The sequence below is a fragment of the Tympanuchus pallidicinctus genome, unplaced genomic scaffold, assembly GCF_026119805.1.
Source record: "Tympanuchus pallidicinctus isolate F22 unplaced genomic scaffold, pur_lepc_1.0 scaffold22, whole genome shotgun sequence".
NCBI lineage: Eukaryota > Metazoa > Chordata > Aves > Galliformes > Phasianidae > Tympanuchus > Tympanuchus pallidicinctus.
The window spans coordinates 42373963-42387723 of record NW_026294739.1 but is presented as its reverse complement, the minus strand read 5'-3'; the positions used below and the strand labels follow the sequence as shown (position 1 = coordinate 42387723).

The 13761-nt window shown below is 40.6% G+C and overlaps 1 protein-coding gene across 10 annotated transcripts in view; it reads right to left on the bottom strand.

Annotated features, from left to right (window-relative positions):
- Nucleotides 1–13761, bottom strand: part of LOC128082508 (coiled-coil domain-containing protein 81-like) — a 28590-nt gene extending 14829 nt beyond the window's left edge. Inside the window, exons 1-5 of one of the 10 annotated variants that reach the window (XM_052686690.1) lie at nt 12392–13761; nt 11564–11762; nt 7510–9314; nt 7159–7287; nt 1392–1613 (exon numbers count right to left, since the gene is read on the bottom strand). The gene's annotated coding sequence lies outside the window, so the exon portion shown is untranslated. The remainder of the gene's footprint in view (nt 1–1391; nt 1614–7158; nt 7288–7509; nt 9315–11563; nt 11763–12391) is intronic. The other 9 variants (XM_052686683.1, XM_052686680.1, XM_052686681.1 and 6 more) reach the window with 9 other exon arrangements.

The window sequence follows — 13761 nt, the reverse complement described above, 5'->3', positions numbered from 1 at the left end:
CAGCAGCTGGTTGGCCAGCTCAGCTTCAACACTGTTTGATTTTAATGACAGCACGGTTGAACCACTTACTTTTTAAGATTATTGTAATTTGAAAGCAATCACTACCTTAGACATTCCACTTAGACATGACACTGGAAGACACGTTAGTAGTCTCATAAACTTAGAAAAGGTTTCTCTGAATTAATGTAAGTTTCCAGATAAGCCACTTATCCCTTAAATTGCAGAGAAAAACCATGCAAATCTACAAACCCTGAGTAAAAATGAGGCAGTCAGAAGGCTGACAGGAAAAAAAAATCCATCTCATATTGCTCTATAATAAAACAAATAAACTTGTAAATAATCAAAATAATTTACTAAGAACTCCAAACATAGTACAAAGAAGCCTGTACAATGAATATGGGACCTAAATCATTCCAGAATGTTTCTACTTGAAATGGAATCAAGTAAAGCTGTAACAGTTTTTAAGCTACTACTAATTCACAATTTAGATAAAAAGAAAAGCTATCAGCAGCTCCTGTTTTTTATTTGCAAAATGCAATTTATCTAGTGATTTGTGCAAACAAAATGAAAAACAGTTCAGTCTGTTACAAACCACATCGCATTGAAGAATATTGTTCCTCTCTTTGGATTTGCACATCTGCTTCCACACCTGAACTCAGACTGATTTGGTTTTAGCATCTAAAATGAGAGTTCCGTTATTTATCCAGGCTCTAGTAAGGCTGCTACAATAGTTGGGGGGACTAATGATGTATTACGGTACTGTTAAAGGAAGTTACAGACAACAAAGTCTCACTCTAACTCCCAGGTGATAAGTTCGGTATTTTTTCCAACAGTTCTGCTCTTCCGTTTTTCTTCTTAGACCCAATTCAAATCTCATTATCAAATAACAAAATGTTTTGGGGTTTTTTTTTGTTTGTTTTTTCTTTTTTTATGATTTTTTTCCAAGCTTTTTGCATTATTTAAAAACTTTGTCGTCGTCTCCTGAGAGGTTAGGGGCAGGAGGGAGATGACTATAAAGCCATTTCATACAATCATCGAATCATTAAGGCTGGAGAAGACTTCTCACATCCCCAGGTCCAATCTCAGCCCACCCCCACCGTGCCCACGGCCCCCGTCGCTCAGTGCCACATCCCCATGGCTCTGGGACACTCCTGGGGACAGTGACTCCCCCCATCCCTGGGCAGCTGTGCCACTGCATCACTGCTCTTTCAGAGAAGTTTTTCCTAATATTTTCTTATTTCCTATATTTATATCAAGTTTCTAACTTTAAAGATAACTCTAAAAAGTAATTTACAGTGAAGACATTTTTCTTAGCATGTGAGAAACTCTTCTAAGTTAAACTAATATTCAAATGCCCAAAAGGAAGAAATTGGAAGCAAACAGCAACTTACCTTTAGAAATACCAGCATAAAGACGACCAGTGTTGTAGTGATACTGCTGCAGATGTGAGCCTGCTACAAATGCAGTTGGAGCTTTCCTGTTCATGAGTCAGCAGCATTGTTATCTCGCCTTTCATTGGCTGCCAGCAAACATCTAAAATTTCCTGGTAGGACATAGCACTGTAACTCCTTGGTGACTGCCGATGTGTTTGCTGGGACTGATTTGTTAGCTGTCTGTAATTAATGAGACAGAAAAAAAAGAGGTCAAATTTTTGCTTTTTTCCCCCCACACTGAGGAACCCCAGAGGGAAAAGAAAGATTATATAGCACTGAAAAATACTGTATTGTACCAGGTCCAATCATAGATGTGTTTGGAGCCAACAATCATCTCTGCAGTCGATCAAAGCGATATCCCAGGTATAGGATCCCCTTAAGCACTGTAAGTCATCGATCTTAAAGCAGGATGGAAACTGCCATTATCTTGTTAGGGGATTGGTAAGCATAGAGGTGATGTTCATTTGCAAAGGAATAAAGGTGAACTGGCTGGAAAACAGCCCTGCTGAAGGAGGTATGGGAGCTACACTGGAAACTACACTGATGATGAGCCAACAGCATGCTTCTCATCATGATGGAGCAAATTGTATACAGGATTACTATTAAAAGTACAGTCATAGGAAGAGAATCCATTGTGCTTCAATACACAAAAAATGGTTCAAATAAATATGTTGAGAAATCAGAGAGAATGTAGTGGGCAGTACCTAGATTGTCTGTGGCCCAAGAGTACACGAGCATAGAAGAGCAGGTTGAAAGAGCTAGTCTTAGGCAAAGGAGGAGGTTAAGTGGTGGTCTATTGCAAGTCTACAACTACTTGAAGATCAGTTTTGAAGAGTTAAATTCTTCTCCATAGGGGCAGTTTGCCACCAGTGGCAGAGGAAGGTGTTTCTACTTCTGAGGTTTAAACCAGAACAAGCTTTTCCACCAAGTGGGTAATGCAGCACTGGAATGGAGCACTCAGGCCTTAGCATCTCTGTCCTGTAAGATTTTCTGGATTCATCTGGGCAAAGCAACTGCTGATCTGACTGAGCACTGCCAGTACTCCTGCCTTGAGCAGGAGGCTTGACTAGAAAATGTCAAAGATCCAGAAAACCTCAAGTTTAGTGACAACTTTGTAAGGCCTAATTGTGCTCCTGCTAGGCTTTGATACTGAGAGCTGGGATTGCTAGGCAAGGAGTAGAGACTTTAGGACAAAGCAGACATTTTGGTTGACCACATTTGGTTGACCACAAACTTGACACTTCATGCAGAGTGCCTTTACGTATAGCCCACCTTACAAACAGCTTCATTGGAGACCACCTGTGGATTTGGGCCAAACTTTCACCCCCAAGCAGAGAAGGGAAAAATCATTAACAATTACCTAATCCTCCTATGATGCTGGGAAAGTCCCTTTTATCTAAAATCATGTGGCTAGCACTCTGGGGCTTGAGAGGAAGCACACTGTGAGTGGGAAGTGTGAGCGTGCTTTCAAGCACAGCGAGTTATTTCCTGAAAGCTGAAGCTGTCCAAACCGCACCAACTTTCTCTGTTCAGCACACCCTTCTGAAAGTGAAATTAATACAAGGGAGAGAGACACAGGTGAACAGGCAAAAAAGGTCCTGTAGAATGTGGAAAATGCAGCGAGTTGCTTCAGACACAGGACCCACTTTCTCCTTGACTTCAATATTATCAACAATATCTTCATTGTATCTTTTACACTTTTATCAGGCACTCATTAATAATGTTTTCCCTTATTAAGGGTACTAGCTTGTCAGGCCCACACTCTACTATTGCAGAATCACTGCTGGTAAAAGTCCTTACAATTAATTAAAGGAACTTCTCAGGGAAAGTTTTACATAGAATTCAAAGGACTTAATTTAAAACAAGTTATTTAACACAAGCAGTCTGAGTTACTTCTGTATTCTTAGAATGTCACATGCTGGGGAAGTAGAGTGCTGGAACAGTTCCACGTTGGATTACTTCTCACCAGTATTGTTTTCAGTTTAAAAAAATACCAACTCTAAAACAAAACTTTTATCCATATTTGGAGAAACCAGAAACAGATAGGACAATCTCTAGCGCAGATGTGCATTAATTAAACATTTCTTGCTACTATTGAACATGTTAATTGATAAGGAAATTTACTACTGTTTTACCTACACTTAATTTAGCCAGGGAAATTTAAAGTCTCTCACATATTCTGGAAATTTATAAATACTGGGCAAGAAACACATCCTATTCAGTATTTAGAGAAAAAAATTGAAAAAAAATCAGTTTGACTGTGAGAAGTAGGTTGTTTTGTTGTTGTTGTTGTTGTATTTTGTTTTGAATTGGGTAAAATGCCCAAAATAAAGCCCTCCAGCAAGGATTAATTGATATGATAGACCTAATGACTATGCACTGATATCAAGGACAGGGAAAGATAGCGAGATCCTGAACCATATGCAGGAGGGAACAAGAATGAACAAGGAGGTAATCTGGAGAGCAATAACATGATTGCAGGATTCCATATTCACTGAGTGAATGCAATCATTACATGAGTGGAAATGCACATAGAATCTGACTAACTGCAAGAATTAAGTTCAGTATTTCAACTATTGGTCATATTTTTCAGTTTGTTCATATTGAAAGGCAGAAACAGAAGTTTTGAGATTTCAAGGAGCAGATGGTGAAAAAAACTTATAAGCTATTCAAAGTGCCCAAAGAATATATTTTAAAACCTATTCATAGCAGTGCACAAAAGAACAGAGCACCTGCTTCTTCCGTCTGAACTTGGCTTTGTGGTTCACTTGCAAGCTAAAACAATGTAAAAAAATGCAAACACATTTGGTCTTAACCAAAAAAGGTCTGGAACCCCCAATACAGGAAAGACAAGGAGCTGTTAGAGACAGTCCAGAGAAGGCCACAAAGATGATCAGAGTGCTGCAGCACCTCCACTATGAAGACAGGCTGAAGGAGCTGGGCTTGTTCAGCCTGGAGAGAAGAAGGCGCGGGGTGACCTCATTGCAGCTTTCAGTACCTAAAGGGAGCCTACAAACAGGAGGGGAGGCAACTCTGTGAAAGGGGAGATGACAGCAGGACAAGGGGAAGTTGAAGGAGGGGAGATTGAGGTTGGATGTCAGGGGGAAGTTCTTTGCTATGAGAGTGGTGAGGTGCTGGAACAGCTGCCCAGAGAGGCTGTGATGCCCCATCCATCCCTGGAAGTGTTCAAGGATGGGGCCCTGGGCAGCCTGGTGTAGCATTAAGCGCGGAGGTTGGTGGCCCTGCATGTGGCAGGGGGTTGGAGATTCGTGATCCTCGAGGTCCCTCAGAACCTGAGCCATTCCATGATTCCATGATTAACATCCGGAAAGTAGGAATAATGATGATATCAAAAGAGTACTGTGGTTTAGGGCACACCTAATAATCAGAATGAATCTAGTTGCATTTAAATGTAAAATAAAATGGGAGCTTTAATAGTAGCAGCATTGAAGGAGGGCCACAGCATAAGACAAAGTATTAATAGAGTAAGGATGCACAACAGAAGAATGAGACAGCATCAGGAGGCTGAAGCATTCAGATGACCCAAATACCAAGGGCTCTGACGCATATTCAGTGAATTCTGCACTCAGTGGATGGCAGAGTTCCCATCATTTCTCAATCTGGTTATGCCAGTTCTGTACAGAATAATTTTTGGAAATGTAGGTTCTGAGGTGCCATTTTTTTTTGCTCCTTGTGTGTTTAAGAGCTCTTGTGAGACATGAGTACTTACATGTTTGTTATGGTTCAGGTTGGTAGGATTCAAGTGTTCATTATTTCACCTTCACAAAACTACGCTGGAGTGCCCGTGTATAGCCAATGATGATATAACTGGTTGCTTCAGAAAATAACTCCAATCAGGCACATAACTTGCCCATTCTAAGGTGATAAATCAAGACACAACATTGTGCTATCCATGCCATGAATTTACAGATAAACTACAGCTTCCCATTTCTTTTATTCTTTTGTTTAAAGACAATTATTTCTTCAAACATTCATGCCATGCTGTTTTGGAAAACAGCCATGAGCTCAATCTGTCATTATGGAAATGACTAAACAAAAGTATCACAACTACTGGCTGCAGTTAGGTTCTATGAAATTAACAGTGACAGCAGCTCTGCTGATTAAGGGCACCACATAAATTTATTAATGCTTTTCAGCACCTTTTTTTTTTAATAGTGGAATCTTAAACAAGTACCATAAAATGTATAGTACCTGTAATTGTGAACAACAGAGTATTAAGAGCTTTGTGGAAGGGCACACTAGTCCACGTCCCAAGAGTTTATGATTGGTTTTGGATCATGACATATTATGCACTATTAAAACAGGGTGGAGAAACACTAAAGCTCCAGATTATCTACATACCTAAAGAGTTCCACTAAGGCTCATGGCGAAATGACAGAGGCCTGGATGGGTGACCTTCCTGTCAACATGTAACACAGGGATATAGGACAATGTGAGCAGACTTTCACAGCCTTTGTGAATACAAAGCAAAATGCAGGATCTTCAATTTGCTTGGCCCTGAGCATTGTGTTTTTCTACTTCACAATGCTGAACCATGAAAATGTAAGCAAAGAAATCAAGCAAGGAATTTTAAAAAATCCAAGATCTTCAGTATCAACATTTTTATACCAATGTAAGGCCAAATTAAGTTTCAAATCAGTGAGACTTAGTATGGTCCCAAATTAAGAAAGAATTCTGCATTTTCTTGTTCACTGGAAGATTAGAATACTGCTCTAGATGCCATCTGCCTTTAGTAAACGGGGAGGGGGGGAGAGGGGGTTGGTGTTCAAGTGAGGATTTTCAGTCAGCAGCCCTAAAAAAATGGGTGGAGCCCATAAACTATTCCTACAGAAACCTATAGCACATGAGGGATGAGGCAACAGGATGAGGCCTCTGCATTTTTACTGACCGCTGTATCATCTTAGTCACTTTGTGGCCCTTCTTCCTGATTTATTCTCCCCAGTTCTCCTTCTATGGAGATCAGCACACAATCTTTGAGTATGAACACCAGATCTAGCTGGAAGACCATATTTTATCCCTGTTCTTTCACCTTTTTCTTTTGCAGTAATCCTTCACTTACTCCTCTCCATTCCCCTATTTCAGTCATAATCCTACACTTCTTCCACCTGTTTCTTTTTATATCATCCTGTCTTCAAATTAATGTATCCCATCACCTCCTCATCCCCTCATCTCTTTCTTCAAGCATTAAATGGGTCTTTGTGTGAAGCTCAGCAGTAACAAATATTTGTCAGTAGGTCAGGCTTTTCTTTCCTACATCATTCTCCTTTTACTCAGAGAAGGCATTATGACTATGGTACTTTTTCTGGAGATGCACCGGCTTTCATTTACAGTTTTTCACTGTGGAACTTTACTTCTTCCCCTGCAAATCTTCAGCAACAGATACTTTAAAAGCATCTGAAAGATGCAAATTGCTGTTGACTTCCTTTTAAATGTTTATATGATCAAGTCTACCTGTAGTTCTCTTGCACTTAGTGACATGAAAAAAGAACTGCAAACTGCTCCAGTAAACGTCAATGGACTTCCAGTTCTCTCCTTATGGTGAAACTGCTCTGCTGAAACCAACCTTATTGAGTTCATATTCTTTGAATTTGGTCATTAGCACACCAAACTGGAATCAAGTCCAACACTCCAGGAGATGAGTGCTTCCTTTTCTTTCATGGAAATCAGCCAAATAACACAAAGTATAAAAAAAAAAAGAATTTACCTTTATTTCTCAACAGTCTTAACTCAAGTGTCACTGCCCTGTGTAGTTCAAAGAAGCCTCAATCAACATACAACATTTTTAATTGGGCTAGAATCCATAAGTCATGTAAACAGTGTGAAGAGAGAGCACCTAAAGAGAAAACAGCACTTTTGTGAGCAAAGGTCTACTTACGAAACTTTGATCCTTTCAAAGTTATTAATGAAAACATTAGCCCTTGCAGTTTTAACAGATCCTGCAGTAATCAGGAGGTGAAGTATGAGATTTAGCTTTCATTCTGTTGCTGCCAAATCAAAACCCTTTGTAAATACGTTCATTAGAAACCCAGGAGTTTGTAAGAAAGCCAAGCATTACCTGTAGGAGACTCTCAACAAAAATATCTGGCCATCCAGGTGGAAGTGGCATCTGAAAATGAATGATTAAAATACACATTTAAAAACATCTCCCCTAAACAGATCTCCTGAAGAACTGCTTGACTGGCAAATCTGGTAGCACTATGCAGTGACATTCTTTGAAGTTAAGATATGTGAAAAAGGTGCTGTTTTACACGTTGCTTAAACCAAGTCAAAACTGGCAGATTGTGTAAGCACAACTTACTCTTGTTAGGGAAGACCTTTCTGCAAAATAACAGAAAACATAGTTGTAAGAACAGAAATGAACTACTAAAGAGTTTCAACCACATCATTACAAGCACTGACCTCTTGAAAAAAATATGAGAAATCTTCACTAAAAAGAATGAACTGCAGGATCCTGTTGGTGGGTTGTCTGCTGTTGTTTGTTTGCTTGTTTTTTTTCTCACTTTTTATGCTGGGACTGCCATTATTAAGCTGCTGTGTATGTTAAGTGTTGAGCATTTGCTACAGTCTGGTGGATCTTATTATATAAATGAGGGACTCGGGGTGAGTCTGGTTAGCTACCTACACATTCAGATAAGAAAGTCATTGAAGATGAAATCTATCTCAAGAAGCATAAAGGAGAGCCCATTTGAGTTTATCTTCTCCAAAAAAGTTTATCATACCTATAATATTCAAATCGAGTACTGAGAAAAATATTACTGCCTGAATTGTTTGCTTTTTTGCTTAGTCTGCTTGTTTCCAGAGATCTGCCTGTTGTCACTTCCTGATTAAGAAGTGACACACACAGCAATGTAATAAAAATAATGAGGGGGGAAAAAAAAGGGTATATTCATGGTTGAGCAATCAAGTTCTTATATAAGAACATATATAAGAATATCTTTGCCTTCTAACTGGGGATTTCCACAGTTTGCTCAGGCTGGTATACATGCACTTGCATCAGTAGTAGCTGGCTTTCTTCCTACCAAAAAGACCACGCTCAAATACCATGTGATGTAATAAATAGTATACATTGTTGTGAACATACATATTTATATAGTTTATTTATATAGCATCTTCACGTCTACGTAGTACGACTTTGTAAGGATATAGGGTTATCTAGAACAGAAATACATTCCTTTGAGTGCCTGTTCTCTCCAGGCTGCAGAATCAGATGCAGAGAGCCAGCAAAGAAATTTTCAGCTAAACTTTAACTTGGTCAGATTGAAAATATATACCTTTTAAATTACATATAATACCTATTGTCATGAAACATACTGAAGAGATAAAATGGGCCTGTCAGGCTGTTGTCTCTAATGCTAATGCTCAAAGTTTCTTCTCCTTTTTTTTATTTTTTTGGTGAACCTCCCAGAAAAACAAATTATGACACACTGGTGGAAAATTTTTCTGTTATTTTTTTTCTCCTTGCACAGAGAATGCTTCACAGACACTGCAAGTTTCATGTCTGTGATGTCCTTCTAGTGGAAACAGTCTTAATTTATTTAGAGGAACTTTTTCACCAAGTGAAAAGCCGTGGGGGAAGAATCTGAAGAAGACTGGCTTCTCTAAATGGTTTCTAGCAGGCTTCATATGAGTCTTCCTAAACTAGGAGTTAATGCACTGCAATCTGCTAAGACTCAGAGATACAGGCTTTGCTCTTGTGCAGCAGTAACTTCAGTCATCAGGGGATAACTACTAACAGGGGATAACTAGTCTGAATTGACACGAGCATGGTGCTCAGACAACACTGCAGGTGGCTGACTATGAAAGCTGTCCTCAGGGCTCTTGGTAGACAGAGGAGCATCCAGGAAGCTCCCTTTGTATCTTCTGGGAATGAAAAGAATCATAGAATCATAGAATCACAAGGTTGGAAACAACCTGCAAGATCATCTAGTCCAACCACCCTCCCATTCCCAGTACCACAAGCTACTAAACCATATTTCGTGGCTCCAAAAGCTTGACTTATCTTTAAATAAAATAAATTCATAGTGCTATATTCACAAGAATCATGGAGTCAGAGAATCCTTAAGGTTAGAAAGACCACTAAGATCATTGAGTCCACCCATCAACCCATGGCTGGGACAGCTCTTGACCATGTTCCTCAGCATGTCTACTCTTTTCTTGAAAACCTCCATGGACAGACAATTTATTTTGCTTTCTTGCACCCCAGTGTAATTTCATTATGTCCAGCACACCACATTACCACTACTTCCTCCTCTTATCCTTTCAATGTTGTGGAAAGTGTGGCTAAATCATTTTCCTGCTGTTTCATCATTGGGATTTTCTGGTAAATTGTTGTAGGCAGGCTTGCAAAATATCCACTTTCATTTTGAGAATCTGGAACCTATTTTTTAGATTCAACTAAAAGCGAAAACTGTCCCTTTCAGCATTAATTAAAAACATGCACTGTAGCATAATCATTTTTCCTTTTTATACACTTTCTTTAAAAGATTAAACTCAAGAGGCTTGCCAGTAATGCATACATACAACAGAAAACAAGGAATATCACTGATTAAAGAAATAGAGCAGAGGGCTGACGGTTTGTTTCTGGCCCTAACAGACAATTTGCACGTTGAGAACATCTTCTCCTTTGCTGAGCTATGCTGTGTGGTTATTATTTTCTCTTTCTGCAAGTTTGGTCCCTCTTTCCTTGTGCTACCTCATTTCTTCAAAAAGTTGTAAACTCCCATCTGGAGCACTGTGTCCTGGCCTGGGGCATCATGCACTGGAAAGAAGAGCTCTTGGAACAGGATCAGAGATGATCTGAGGGCTGGAGTGCCTCTCCTATGCAGAAAGAGTGAAGGATTTGGGTTTGCTTAGCTTGGGGAAGAGAAGGCTCTGGGAAGACCTCACAGCAGCCTTCCAGTACCTGTGGGGAGCTTATAAGCAGGAAAGGAACTGAGTGCTTAGCTGTTCTGATAGTGATAGGATAAGGGCTTTAAACCAAAGGAGAGGAAAATCAAGTTTGATGTTAAGAAGAAATTATTTCCTCAGACGGTGGTGAGGCCCTGACAGCCACCCAGAGAGCTGCGGGTGCCTCATCCATGGGAGTGCTCCAGGCCAGACTGGATGGGGCCCTGGGCAGCCTGTGCTGGGGGGCACCTGTTGGCTGGGTGATCTGTAGGATCCCTTCCAACCCAATCCATTCCAAGAGTGAAATTTCACCAAAACTTTCTGATGAGCAGCTCGAGAACTCACTAGGAATTGCAAACAATTATATCTAACCAGATGTGTGTTAGTTTCACCAAAAAAAAAGTTAAAAAAAAAAAGTCAAATCTTAAATATTCCACTAGTTTGGTGTTTGTGGTTTTGGGTGTTTTTTTTTTTTTTTTTTTTTTAAGTTTTTAAGTTTTAGTAAAAAACAAATAGTAAAAAAAAAAAAAGAAAAAAAAAAAAGTGTTGTTCCTTTTCTATGGCTAAGACAATTCCTCTTCACTCTCTGCAGGCCAGGCAAGCCAGAAAGTTGGGCACCCATGGGTTAGGAAGTTTCTGTAGCAGTGCTGAACAAACTGGTGTAAGGTGAAATGATACAAAGAAATATGAGAGTTAGAGTTAAAAAGTGCTAGCAAAACAAGTGTAATAATGGTGATATTTGCAGGAGAACAGGAGCAGGAGCTTCACTGGCCCATGTTAAACTAATTTAGAAGAAAACTTTCAGGAATGCTCAGTGAATGTATGTATTTATGGTACAGAGTACATGTTTGCTTGGTATTGATAAGTTAATCTATTTATCCCACATTCTGGGATATTTTTACACTTAGCTTTGAAGACTATTGCAAATATTGGTGCTAAGTTGGCACAAGTACAAAGCATTCTAAAAGGATTTGGATTATATTGCTTGGCTCAAAGGTGAAATATTTTGCAGGCATTGAATAAAGGGCTGTTATATTGTTAAAACTGTAAGAGCAGTTGAGCACGAACAATGGAAACAGTATGGGGCCATTATACAATATGAGGGTGTAGTTTGGAGTGTAGAATAGACATGGAATATTGTAATGAATTTCTAGAATTAATTGTAATAACCACTCCTTGTACCATAAATATGCACGTATTCCCTCTACAACAGAGATGTTTACCTGCCTTCGGTATGCAGGCTAGGAAGGAGTTATCCTCCCTTGGTCAGCCAAATAAACACACCTGCTCTACAACTACCTCGTGGTTATGGAGTCTGTTCCGTAAGTCAGCATCAGGTGTTCTGTAAAACTTGCAGAAATCTGTGGAACCAGAACGGCCGTGGTATTTGCGTCAGGATATGGAGAACAAAACAGGATGTAACTGCAAATGAATCAGACATAAACTTTGAGTGAAGCCACAGGAAGGTATGGAGAAGATTCAGCTGAGAAAGAAACAGAATATACTGTCAGTAAACATTTTGATGGGAAATATTTATTTCTGAGAAAATTAACTTAATTCTTTGAGATTGCAAGTTAGGGGACAGCTGCACAGATGTAACAGTTAAGTTTTAGAGTGCCATGACATTTCAAAAGTAACAAAATATGTTTACAAAGGTAAATGCATTTTACTAACATTAAGCAGAGATGAAGTTGATGAGGCTTTTTATGGGAAAATAAAATAAAGTGGAGTTTCTCACACTCTTCTCAAGAGAACGTCATTTTACATTCTTGAAAAAACCCTTTTCAAAATTTCCTGATCAACATGAATATGTGGGGATCACAGTGTTGGAAATATCCGAAGAATTTGTCAGGACGGTATCTATGATAAAAGCAGGTTTTATTCGCGATTGCGGCGGGCGTCCCGCGAGCAGGAGCATCGCTAAGGACGCAGTGTCAGCTTTTGAACCTTGTTTCCCCTTTTGCCTGCCCCCCCTCCCCCGTCTCCCCATTGGCTGGGCACTCCAGGTTCACAATCTTAACACGGTCTACATCTGTTAATTGCTGTGTCACCTGGTGTCAGCCAGCAGCCATCCTGTTGTTTCCAAGATGTCTCAGTGCTCTTCCTGTCGCATTGATATGGTGATTTTCTTCAAAGTCTTCCTTAAACAAAGAGCACCGGGGGAGAGGAGGGTGCCTTCTCAGTGTCTCTTCAGGCGCTTCCCTGGGCATCTCACCACTTGTTCTCAGATGTGATCAACCTCGTGCAGGATATTCTTGCATTGTGTATGACAAAATATTACATATATACTGAGCGTGCATTCCTGGGGAAGGTTCATCTAGAGGATAAGTGATGCAAACTATCAGAGACCCCCTCCAAGTAAAGTAGACTCCCAGAAAGAACTATGGCAGCGGAGGCCATGAAATAAAAAATTCTTATCTTATTGTAATGCAGAAACACCATTTGATTCCCACAATAGCAATAGTTACATTTTAGAGGTCTGAGCCCACCAGATTAATAAATCCTTCTCTACAATGCTTCTGTGGGGGACCCATAGCTGCAATGTTAATGCACAGCTGGTTTCTGTGTCCCACTGACACGACCAGCTAACAAGCGTGCTACATTTGTTTGCTGTTCCTGCAAAGTTGAGACTGAAGTTCAACTTCAGAGCGCTTTTTAAAATTACTTATTTACTAAGAAATGTTTTCACTTCTGCTATTACCAGCTGAATTGAAGTCCCTGGCAGTGGCAAACAAGTAATAACTTAGAATCATAGATGTGTTCAGCTGCCTATCAATTGACACACCAAAATTTTTTCCTCTGCAGCCACATTGCTCCAAAACCGCAGTGATGTTTAGGATTTTTGTGACCAAAATGCAGGACTCAGCACTTGATCTTGCCGAAGCTCATCCAGTTGGCCTCAGCCCAGCAATCCAGCCAGTCCTGATCCCTCTGTAGGGCTTCCTACCCCCAGGCAGATGCACACTTCCTTCCAGCTTGCTGTTACCGGCAAACATAGCGGGAGTGCGCTCAATTCCCCCACCCAAATCATCAGTAAAGATACTGAACAGTTCCAGATCCAGTACTGATGCCTGAGGAGCACCACTTGCGACTGGCTCCCACCCAGGTGTAACCCCATTCACCACCACTCTCGGGACCCGGCCCCCCAGCCAGTTTTCTACCCAGCGAAGAGCGCACTCGTCCAAGCTTCTGCAGGAGAACGCTGTGGGAGGCAATCCAGGGCTTCGCTTAAGTCCATATAGACTACTCCACAGCCTGTCCCGTCCCCTGCTCGCAAAGGAGACGAGGTTGCTCAGGCAGGACAGCCTTTCACGAGCCCACGCTGGCCGGTCCCGGTCCCCTGGCTGTGGATCGCAGTCGCGGCCGTCCGCTCCGCGCCCTTCCCGCCGCCGCCCTCACGGCGGACGGAGCGCAGATCCGC